Source organism: Coccinella septempunctata, chromosome 7 (assembly GCF_907165205.1).
Source record: "Coccinella septempunctata chromosome 7, icCocSept1.1, whole genome shotgun sequence".
NCBI classification, from domain to species: Eukaryota; Metazoa; Arthropoda; class Insecta; order Coleoptera; family Coccinellidae; genus Coccinella; species Coccinella septempunctata.
The window spans coordinates 5,793,617-5,806,523 of record NC_058195.1 but is presented as its reverse complement, the minus strand read 5'-3'; the positions used below and the strand labels follow the sequence as shown (position 1 = coordinate 5,806,523).

The window sequence follows — 12,907 nt, the reverse complement described above, 5'->3', positions numbered from 1 at the left end:
AATGTGGGGTTATGAAGCTTGTCAAAACATTTTTGGGTTTTAAATCAACGCTATGTTGCCCGTTTTACGTGAAAGTTTCTGTTATTACGTATTTTATCACAATGTCGAATCTCTTCGGAAAATATGTGACGAACGTAATTGAAGTTTATACAAACTGATTGAAGGCATGCCAAATCCAGTTATTTGCGTGGAAAATACAAGAGATCAGTATAATATCATAATATGCACTAGCTTGAGGAGAGTTAATGTTCGTTATCTTCTTTGGCTAAAGTTTGAATACGTTACATCTGTTGTAGATTTCAAAAATATTAACCCGAAGATGAAACGCATATGATGCAGTGGTTGGGAATGGGTATCTCCCGAAGGAATTAACAGATAATTACAAGAATGTTAAATTCTTCAACAAAAATCATCTTGCATCAATATAAGTAAAAGGAATTAAAGGATGTTTCAAGTCAAGATGAACTTCAACTTTGAACAAAAATTTCATATGAATAAACAATTAACGGGACAACTGGCGCGTATTTGTGGTTGTTCATCTTAATACATTGATATAATAATAATAATTAGGTATTTATTGATAGGTACCTTAATACATTTACAATGTATAGGACAAGTTAAATGAAAAATAGAAAAATCAATTTTCGGGAACTTATTCTACGATGAAATTTATCGAAAATCCTGTAGTAAACTTTTCGCATTAATTCACTCAAACATAAAATTCTCAAATGCCACCACTTTTTTGGGTCTCCCAATAGAAGGAAATTCTTTGTCGTCCTCTTCATTCACAATCTTTCTGATTGTGGCAATATTCAGCTGAAATATAAGTCGTTAAGATTCAGATGAAACATTATATAAATTCTCTTACCTTGAATATTTTCGCTACCGTCTAACGTATTGTGGATTTTAGAAAATCAGGGTATAACTATTTGAATGAGCGGACCTGAATTCTATATAGCACTTCCTGAAACCCTGTTTTTTTCAATCACTTTCGGCATTTCCGTAATAAAAATTGATATTAGTTGTGGAAAGGGCGTTATAACATTAACGACATTTCATGAGTGCCAACCTTGCTCCGCTCTAGTTACAAGAACTTGACAAAATTATTTCATGGCCAACCGACTGCTAAAATAAATATGAATGCAGTATAGTTTGGTTTCATACCTATAGCTTATATTACAATTATAAAGATATATTTAATTTGAGTATATCAGCAAACACCTTACAGGTGTTTGCCCCCCCTCCCAAAATCCCCCCTGGAACCACCACTGGAAATTCTACCAGAAAAATCTCTGATAATTGTTCGTCTTTACCAAGCTACCTCATAGTTCTCGAAAATCCGGAAAAGCCACTAATAAATATTCATATCATACATCAGTTATGATTCATAAATTCATTTTAATTAATGCTTGCTGTAAAATTTAATAACAATGGCAAACATTCATATAAAGAAACATTTATCTGTGGATCTATAACCCACCTATTCCTCCATTGTCTCAAATATAGCCATTCGATTCGCAAAAAATATCGAGGCACCTTAAATAACTCGGCCATGATGTGATGGTGTACTGTTATACGGGGTGTGTCGCTCAATTGGTCCATTTCCCATATTATTCGCGTATCTGAATAATTCAGCATGAACGGTTACTGCAAAACAACAAGCCAACAATCCGATCTCTATCGCGTTAATTTTGTATGCCGAAAACGTTTAGTGGGTTAGCATAAATTTGTTGTTTACAAGGATCTTCCTGATCAAATTGTACAGTTAAGGTCGGACAAGTGTACCACCGTGTATGATTGGTGCCAAGTTTGGGACTCTGCACACTCTATTCGAAAATATCTACAACCTGGACATTATAAGATTAGAACTCCATACAGATTTCGAGATTTCTCTGAAAATGTATGTTCGTGAATTCATGATAGTTCTGACTCCCATTTTTGCATTAATTTATTCTGATGAAGGGTTTTTGTAATTTACTAATAATTTGATGACAATATCCTTTGATGTCAATACAAGCATTCAGATCATTTCGATGTTATTCATTTTTTCATATTAGCTGAAGAATAATTTAATAGTAGTTTGCATTTTTTTTAATTTGTGGTTTTTATCTCTCATTATCTGAAACATAACAAACATATGTAAAAATTGCTATTGCCTAAAAAAATTTTAATATTGAAAAAGCACCAAGAGAAATATGAAATCATTGAAAATTGAATTTTGTTTTGAAAGTATTATGAAAATAGAGTAAAAAACTTCATACTCAAATTGATAGGAAAGCATAAAGCTGTTTTACTAGCACAAGCATGGAGTTTTTGTTCTATAGCAAATGATCAAATTTTGTGTTGGTGGTTTGTCTAGAAGTTTCAAACTGTTGTTGCTCGAAATGCAATTAGGTCGAAGTTGCAGGATAGGTATATTTATATCCTGTTCCGGGGTTGAGCTTATTTTTAGAAGGAGAGCAGATCTATTAGTAATTGTATGTTCTGGAGATAGTAAATCTGCCAGACGTTCATCTGATGTTGCTCAGCGTATTATTGTTCAGTGAAACATTCCAATATTTGTTCGAGATGCGTGCGTTATTCAGTTCGATAGATTGAATTTCAAGATGTTTGCCTTGCAATCTTCAATCCAAAACTGAATTGAATATGGCAGAAAATAAAAATAGTTTCAATCTGGGATAGCGTGCTACACTCACTCCTTGTTGGATTTTTTCAATTAACCTTGCAGATCGAAATAGTGATTCTTTTTAGTTGCAGCTCAGCGAGATCCATTAAATTGATATTTTATGAAGCTGCACATAATTTACACCTATTGCCAACAGCAGGAAACAAGTTTTACATTTAACCAACTGTCATAAGAGGAGTTATGCGATCGATGAGAGTGAATTAATATCCTCAGATGCGTTTTGCGGAGTCGGTAATGAATTACATGAGAAAATTCGAAAACAAGTTGGAACAGTATCTTTTTATTTTTTTGTTCGTGATTATATTAGGTTTTTCCTTGTTTTTTTTTCTATTTGTTCCCATTTATTAAGAATAAATCAAGTAGCTGTACTAGATACTGTATTTGGGGTAAGAAATTGAGAATTGTTGTCTTGTTATTAGGGAAAATTGGCTATTTTGGAGAGTCACTGGAATTTCCCTTATTGGAAAGAGACTTTTGTCACTTGAATTTCTAGTAGGATTATGTGAAATCACTTGATTGGTTGGACCTCGATGTTTCCCTGTAATTTCGTCTTGAAATTACCAATTTTTTTACTTATTTCCCGAGAAATTTTTTTGGGAAATAGGAAAACGAACATGAATTAAACGTTCTCCTTAAAACGAGTATGGTTCAGCTATTTTAAATTCTCAACATTTTCTCTGGAGAGCTGCCATTATTTTCTGAAAAATTCCCTGGACACGTGGACTAAATGTGCACGTCTTACCCACAATTTTTAATTAGTCAGTGTCGAATTGCAACGAATGCATGCACCTCCTTGAAATTCAAGTCGTATACGAGGCACCATCAGTCGCGTGCATTGTACTCATAGGCACGTCCAAACTTTTAGTTAATGAGGGACGCACATATATTACTTCTCTGGACATCGATGAATAATCATACTATGAATACAAGATTGCGTGTCTTCAACACATCTGTACTGTACCCCAGCATGGCCGCCATGATTTACGTGCCCATTTCCAATAGGACAGGAAAGGTTTTTTTGGTATAGGAAAATTATAGCTACAAGTGTTTCCCAAACCTGAACATGAAGATGAAGTTTTATCGAACTTTAATCCAACTAAAATTCCCCGAAGAAACTTTTCATTCGTTATATATTTTCAATGATTTTGAAGGCCAGATTATCAACTCCATTTCACGTTTAGAACTAGGAAAAGAAAGTAGAAAAGAATGTAGAAAAAGGATTGTTTCTTATTATTATTAGGTACACATACCATGAGAATTGGGGAAATGCATATGAACCCATGAAAATGAACACTGCAGGTTCAAAAATAAAAAAAGGCAGTGAGATTTCAAGGAAAAACAACAAGTTATATTGGAGAGACTCAATTTTCTGAATCCATTTCATGGAAATAATGATGAGGTAAGAGCCATTACAGTTGAGTTATCTAAATTTGTGATCATTGTTATTCATTTTTTAGTACACCATTATCACGAAGCATGAATTTTGGAATCAAGTCCAAAAAAATTGTAGCATCCTCTGGAATTTCAGCACTTTGCTTGCCTACTAGTATTAAAAGTAGTGCACGAATTATGGAAAATCGATTTTGTGTGGCGGTTATGCATTATATAACAGTTAACTCTTCAAATGATCAACCTAACCTTACCTAACTCAAACTGACCTAACTGAATCCAACCTAACCTAATTGTATCCAACCTAACCTAACTGAATCCAACCTAATCTAACTGAATCCAACCTAACCTAACTGAATCTAACCTAATCTAACTGAGTCCAACCTAATCTAACTGAATCTAACCTAATTGAATCCAACCTAACCTAACTGAATCCAACCTAACTCAACACAACCGTCCACAACCTAAGCTAACCTTTTGACAAGATTAGGTTAGTTTAGATAAGGTTTGGTTTTAGTGAGGTTAGGTTAGATGGGATTTGCAAAAGTTGAAATATTTCGATAAATTCGCAGTTTTTTTGCAAAGATCCCCAGACATATGTCGTTACAAATGAAGACCTATCAGCAATTGATTTCATTGCAATCTTAACTCTCTTGATAGCAGCCCATTCACTTAAGAGCTCATAAAACCTCAACTTGTGGAGATAATAGCCATTTAAAGATCGAACGTTCAGGTGTCGTAAGAACAGAAAGACGTCGTTAAGTTTGTAGGTCGCGTTATATCAGCAGCATTGAACTTGAATGACTTGACACATCGTTCTCACATAATAATCCGACAACAGGTGGTAGAAGATAATATTCAAGGATTTATCTACTACCGACGACCATGCCCAACTCATGAATGGAATACCAGGCGAGCCAACAGTTAATCTATTTGTGCCGAGTTAACATCTATCCCAGACGATCGAAAACGAAAGTTATAGATTTGCTGCGGCTGCAGACACAGATATTAATATGAACCACATCAACACTTTTGCTTGGCATGAGTATATGCCAAGAAAAACGATCATGCAGTAATAAAACCATCATTTTGGAGGAAAAAAGTTATATTCAATATAATATTTGGAAGGAATGAAAGTTTCACGAAAGCTGTCTCTCACAAGTTCGTGAAACTTTGAAGAAGAAATTTTGCACGAAAATACGAAAGGTCTTCTTATCCTGAGTTCAGCATATTTAATTTCTTTTCATTCGGTCCACCAAACCAAAAATTTGAATTTGAATATTCCAAAAACAAATAGAAGGAATGGAAAGAAATTACATGTGCTGTACTCAGAATAAAAAGGACTTCAATTAAGGTATCACTTAGACCATCTTTCCTATTGAAAATATAGGATTTGGGGTTGTAACAACGAGTGTTGAAGCCATACGATTTTGAATTCGATATTAGTATTTGTCCCCCCGAACTAATTGAATAAATTCTTCTTCATTATTGAGACGTTTTCGTATTATCGCTGTGAAGCAGATCAATCTTCGATTTCATACAGAGTTGACGATAAATATACCGAAATAACGAATACGTCGGCGTCCTTATTCTGTCAAAACCAGGAGAATAAATTTCTTTTTACGCTTCGTTCTTCTTTTAACGAAGTAGTTCTCTGATTTAACGAACTGGACTGTACGTGAAGTTTTTTCTGGTATCGAAACAAATGCGAGAGATGTCAAATCAAGAATGGTTAACTTCCTCACAAATTTGAGGATTGAAAGAAACAATTCTCACAAGTTCGTGAAACTTTGAAGAAGAAATTTTGCAGGAAAATACGAAAGGTCTTCTTATCCTGAGTTCGGCATATTTAATTTCTTTTCATTCGGTCCACCAAACCAAAAATTTGAATTTGAATATTCCAAAAACAAATAGAAGGAATGGAAAGAAATTACATGTGCTGTACTCAGAATAAAAAGGACTTCAATTAAGGTATCACTTAGACCATCTTTCCTATTGAAAATATAGGATTTGGGGTTGTAACAACAAGTGTTGAAGCCATACGATTTTGAATTCGATATTAGAATTTGTCCCCCTGAACTAATTGAATAAATTCTTCTTTATTATTGAGACGTTTTCGTATTATCGCTGTGAAGCAGATCAATCTTCGATTTCATACAGAGTTGACGATAAATATACCGAAATAACGAATACGTCGGCATCCTTATTCTGTCAAAACCAGGAGAATAAATTTCTTTTTACGCTTCATTCTTCTTTTAACGAAGTAGTTCTCTGATTTAACGAACTGGACTCTACGTGCAGTTTTTTCTGGTATCGAAACAAATGTGAGATATATCAAATCAAGGAGGGTTAACTTCCTCACAAATTGGAGGATTGAAAGAAACAATTCGCATGTAATTTCGAAAAAATATGTACTCGTTATCAAATACTGAAAATTGGAAGGAATACTTGAGAAAAAATAATTTCTTCTATCTGATGAAAATAACAATAATTTATAACTTTTCTCTGTGAATTCATACGAAGAAAGTCTGAGTATTACTTTAGACTATAATTTATTGTAGATGAGTAATATTAATTTTTTTAATTTATAGTTTGAAGAATGAACGAAATATATTGAGGCTTATTTTTTCACCTTTGTGAAAACATTTTCCAAATTTTATTTTTCAATAACCGAACCTTGTACCAATTAGTTATTTGTTGAAGGTGAATTTTTTATTTCAATTTAATAGCCAAATCTCATCATCTATCTATGAACTTAATATATAAAAAATCAATTACGTCAATAGAGAACTAAAATATGAATTTAAATTCAAGGTACCTCAACCAAATTCAGATTCGAATATGGAACATTACGTAAGCTAAGTACCAAAATGGACCTGAATCATCTTCCAATGGAGCAAATTGTTCTTCGTATGTTATTATTGAATAATTTAAGTACATTTAATTAAATATCTTGAGAATGATCAACATATGTTCGATTTTATTGCTGTGGATGAGTCTATTTCCGTTTTAACGAAACAATTCGTTCATCAACCATTATAATAGAATTCCTAGAAGGTGATTTGAAACCAAAGGTGATAACAATGATCGGCTCTTACTATTCTTGAACAATAGCTTTTTTATATTAATCGTTATTCAGACCTAGAAAATTAACATTACCCAATTATAATTTCATATCGCCATTAGAACGTTTGGTCCTTCGATAAAAGATTATCCACTTTTTATATCACCCCAGTTTTCGACATGCAAATTGACTTTCAAAGAGGAAGAACCGCCTTAGGTAATTTATTGTTCAAGTACAAAGGGAGTTTTTGCGAACAAGTGTGGATAATTGTGAATATGTCTTTGTTGGAATATTCGACAAAATCATGAGCGACAAATTTGTTCCGTGCACTTTCAAGGATAGGCTAGAATTTTTATGAGACACATGTTTAATTTCCTGTATCTTCACCCAAAAATGGCATCAAACCATTATTTTTGATAATTGATTCTTGGAAAAACTGTGAGCGTCAACATAAATTCAAAATGAGCCGAAAATTTTCTGAGAATCCAAAAAAATTTAAATATCCTTTTGCAATCTCAATTTTTTTTTATTTTAAATGAATGTTTCATTATAAGTTCAGGTTAATTTACAATAAAGATGTCAGAAATTTAGTTAATTGTGGAATAAATTTTGAAATGCATACATTATCTGAAAAACTTATTACTTTTAAAAATATAATACTTTTTTTAATTTTTACAATTTTTATTTTCTTAATTTTTCATGAATTTATTCATCATTTTATTTATTTTTTGGTTAAAGCTAAAAGCTTGTTTAGTTGATATGGTTAACACAAAATATTGACGATAGAAATCATTCGAAATTAATTCATTTTACTGATTTCTTTTTCAATTTCAATAAATTCAAACCTGGTGATCTTAAATTGGCTTTTTCGGTATTTGAAATGAGCATGTAGCTACTACCACCACAGAAATATTATGAAATATTCACAATCTCAATGGAAATCAGCATGAAATCCTCACCACTATCAATTCCCAGAAGTGTTAAAAATAAAATTGATTCAGATCAAAACATTAGCATCAAATTATAATAAACATGGGAAGATAGAGGTGCGCCTCCAGATGACCGTTGTTTGTGCAGATCCAAAGCCTGTCCTCTTCTGAATCACCAAATACGAGTTCTTACATTTTGCCCAACAATAAAAAAAAATAAAGTCATCAGTCGGAGAGACCAGTGCCATTATAACGGTAGTAACGAAATAGGTAGATAACCCTGACTTTGAACGGTTAATTTTCACTTGGGCTTTTAATTTCGACACATGACGTCTGGAATTTACGGCTTTTCTCAAAAACGGAATAAAAAGAAACTGGATTTTTGGCACAGTTAGGTTTTATCGTTATTATTCTGTGATATTTATTCGGTTTTCCTGATTTACGAGGGTACGTAATGGTTTGTTTACCGACGATTTGCATTAATTTTACAGCGTGTAAGTTTAGAATTAAGGAAATTTGTCTGGTCTTTCTCCGGAGTTGGAAAAAGAATTTTGTTATGTTAATCAGTCCGTTTAGTTTATATTGACGCCTCCTTTTATATGTGAGATGAAAGAGAAGACATTGTAGGTATGTTTCGGATCTATTTGCTATCATTGTTCTCGTTTCAATGTAGGTATAAAAATAATTTGTGTTATTCCTTATTTTTTATTCGATTATTGCTAGTTTGAATATTCAATAATTGTCTGAATTATGTTTGATTCGATTTCGAATTGGTATTTTATTTGTATTATTTGATTAACTGAATTTTTTCCAAGTTAGGGTCTCACACCTTAAAAGTTCATCTATTCCTAGAAGTCACTAGACCAGAAGTACTGGTAAAAACTATTCTTCTTATCATATGACTGGTTAAAAATGTTCGATAATGATTTTAAAAGTGTCAGATAAGTGTCAGTTAATCAAAAACTTCGATCTGTCTGAGTTATACAAGTGGACCATCTGGCTGATAATGAACGTATTTATAAATTGATTGTATACATATTGATAACTGATATTAAAGCTAGACGCAGCTGAAACTATTCATTGATTAATCTATTCCGATAAGGTGCTTTTTCTTGAATCATCATTGAAACACAATATTTGAATTTCATTCACATTACAAGCCGAATATTCACAGTCATTGAGTATGATAAAAACCACAATCGATCCTTGAAAAAAATACCAAATTCGATATATAATGATCGAGTTACATCCAACAAAGATCGTTCTTTGTTAAATTTGATATTTGAATAATAGTATGTCCTTAGATTGTGTGGTTATTTCATAAAATTTTTATCAACAACGGAAAACATTTTTTTTTAAATTCTGGAAATATGTATTTCAATGCTATCTTTTCTTTTTGATACCAATTCAAATTTGAACAATTGAATAAAAATCCTAGGAACTTCAGGAAGATACAAAGAAGAATTAGAATAGTACATGATGAGGTAATGAAAATTGAGTTAATTCTTTTTAATTTCATGGCAATTTTCGGAAAGCTGGATACAGAAATAATGACTAGAATAATATACAGAGGGTAAATGAACCGTTGCGTTATCTTGTCAAAAAATAGTGGGCGTCTTTTATATGAATTTTTCTTTGAACTAAAGAAGGCATCTGAAAAGTGATTTTCATTTTTTTTCTCAATACCAGAAGATTGAGAAAAGTAAAATTGAGCAGACATTCTATGGGAGCGGAAAAGAAATAAAAAAATATAATTTCAGCATAATATATGCCTACTGAATTTAAGTTCGAGGATAATCCCAATCTATACGACTGTTGAGAATTTTTTTTTCTCAAAATCTGTTACGTTTACCAAGAAAAAGAAAGAAGAAAAATCATTTGTTCAAAACGAATCAAGCTATTAAATATTGATTTTTCAATGCTAATTATGAATAAAAAAAAGTCTCTGCGAAACAAATTTTGATCTTTTCAAATGAGACACAGACATTTTTTTAAATCTCGGCATTGTTATGAAAACACATACTATAATTTCATTTGAAAAACATTTTCTGTTTCATTTCTCTGTTGAAAAATTTTTTTTTTCAAGAAGAAAATAATATTTTTATTGCCATTCTATTCGTATGAGTCGTATTCAAATTCATTGATTTTTGGGTGATTTTTCCATAATTTATTGAATAAATCACTCATTATTTTCGTTAATTTTTTCGTTGTTTGCGAACGAATTTGTCTATGATCAAGTGAATTTGAATTATAACGAATTTAACCGTATTTTTTTTAAATTTAATAATTCCTTGTATTTTTTCTGTGGTCATGTCGGCTATACAACAAAGAAAAACATGTTTTATGTTTTTCTCGATAAAAATATCTCTCTTTTTATATTTCTTGCAGTTTAATCAATTTTTTCTTGTGTGATATGTTGTTTCTCAAGAAGGAAATGGGGTATTGAAAATTAATTGGAATTTTTTCTACAGGTAACGAAAAATATTAATTTTTCCATAATAATTCCAAATAATATTTTCAAGTAATATTAAAAAAATTCGGATTAAATAAATCATGAGGATTTTTTGCAAGAAGTAAAAAATTGTTTTTTCAGTACTTACCCCCCGAAATAAGGGTAACTCTCTTTCTGCACTCTTCGGATCTGCTAGCAAAATTTTCACACGAAAATTCTCGCAGCAATCACTCCCTTGGCCTTCCTTCACACAAGCAATGAGAAGCTAAGTTTCGCACCACTTTTTTTTAGGGCCCCGTTTTTGCTAAATGTCACGACGGCTCTTTTCGCATGACTTGGACGCCCAAAGGCGCTCGCTTTACTTATAATCCCCCACCACCCGTGAAACAATTCTTCAGATTCGCGAAATGAAGAGCCACCGAAGATGATACACCGCAATGGATGCGTGCGTGTGACGTATTTGCCTCGGAAAATGGTACCGAAGTACCAGCGAGACATTTTGTTCTGTTTTGCCGGTGCGGAAAGACCTGGCCGAGTCAATGTCGAGGTACCTTCGAAAATCTTTTCGAAGTACCGAAGTACCATAGGTACTCTGAAGTACCATAGGTACTGCATCATCGTTGTGCTTGTGGTACTTTGGGTATTTTGCGTTGAAAATACTTGAAGTATTAACTCGAATATCCTGATGATTAAAGATGTTGAAAATTGAGGTCTTGGTACGCCACAGTTACTTCTGGTACTTACCTATTAATTCTCAGAAATTGCAAGAAGTAGAGAAGGTTGGATTTGGAACGCATATTTGGACCAACTTTCCATGAAATAAAATTAAAAAATTCGACTTGAGTGCCCAAGTACCAAATGAGAATAATGAAAGATTTTTTATTTTTAAACTTTTTTTTCAATTGGAACATTTTATCCATTTCAATTTTGAAAAAGTACAATTTTCTTCCATGTATTGCTTTTTTTCTTCATGAAAAATGGATTATTTTCACTATTAATTTGAAGGAACCTTGAATATCTGAATTAATACGTATTTGGCATTTCATAAGTGTTGTAAATTGAATCAAAAATATCCTTTTCATTACTTCAATTGTACACTAAAAATAGTGTGTTCTTCTATATGATTTTTTTGAAAAGCACCTGCTACCTGCTTATACACAGCTATATGAAGATGGCACTCGATAATCAGTTTTTGATTTTGTTTTTAGAGATCAGAAACTGACAGAAATCAAATTGTGCATATTCTATGAAAATCCACACCCAAAATTCATTTCGCACAGAGCTTTTCTTCTTATTCATGTTATACCATTGAAAAATTAATGTTTACAGCTTGATTTATTTTGAACAAATAAGGTCTCCTGTTTTTCTTGCTAAGAGTAACGGGTTTCCTCATGTTACACCCTGTACATACGTTTGTATGAACAACACTAATTCAAAAAAAGTATTCTTGTCGAAGTGAAAGATTTTCATCAATAAATCAATATTCGTATTCCATTTTTATGAACCAATGTTTCTGTAAAATACCCACTGATTGATTCCACTGATTCAACATATTACTGTGAGGAGTATAATAAACAGTATTCTTTATATCAAATAAATTATGCAAGTTTCTTCTCATATTATTTATTTCTCTTTAGTGTCCACTTCTTTTATTCTGTTATTTGTTTTATTTTCTTCATTATTCGATTATTTTCTCTCATGGGAATCCAAACTAAACCAGTTACAATTATTTTGATTAAAACTGCTTCATTGCTTTTTATAACTTGTTTTGCTATAGCTATTTGGGAAATTCGACTACTTGATACTTCTCATCTTTCATCTTTGATGTGAGAATTCTATTCAATTACCTATTTTTTGTATTGCCCACTTCTCCGATATAAAAAACAGATTTTAAAAGGTAGGACATCAATAAATTACTATTTTTTTCTTGCTGTAATGAAATTGCACAACTCCTAAATTCAGATTCTTCATTTTATATCTGCCGGATTATATTACAGAGAACAAAAGATCGGTAGCTGGTAGATGGAGAAAGATGTCCCACAAGAAAAATTGAACGTCCAAATAATATTGGGAAGACATGAATTTCAATGGGGGCCCCTACAGCGTTATCAGATGTAAAATCAGTATTGAACGTCCGTATCATCATATTTCAAACTGTCACTTCAAGCAACCTCTTACAGATGATTTTTCATATGGTCACTTCTGGATGAACTTAGAAGAGTCGACGTACATTCTAGAGGTATACAGAAACGGAGTAATACAATGGTTCTTCCCGAACCAGTTTTGATTTCTCGTATAGGGAGATCCTATCTTTACGCGAAATTCATGTAAATAGAGGGACTTGTGAGCTCTGGGAGTTCTTTAAACCCATGCCAGCGTGTGCTGCT

General features: G+C 32.3%; 1 protein-coding gene across 1 annotated transcript in view; it reads right to left on the bottom strand.

The window, feature by feature from the left end:
• LOC123317040 (hornerin-like) overlaps window positions 1–10,835 on the bottom strand; it is a 39,523-nt gene extending 28,688 nt beyond the window's left edge. The window contains exon 1 of the mRNA XM_044903391.1: window positions 10,669–10,835. The gene's annotated coding sequence lies outside the window, so the exon portion shown is untranslated. The remainder of the gene's footprint in view (window positions 1–10,668) is intronic.
• Window positions 10,836–12,907: the final 2,072 nt, after the last annotated feature.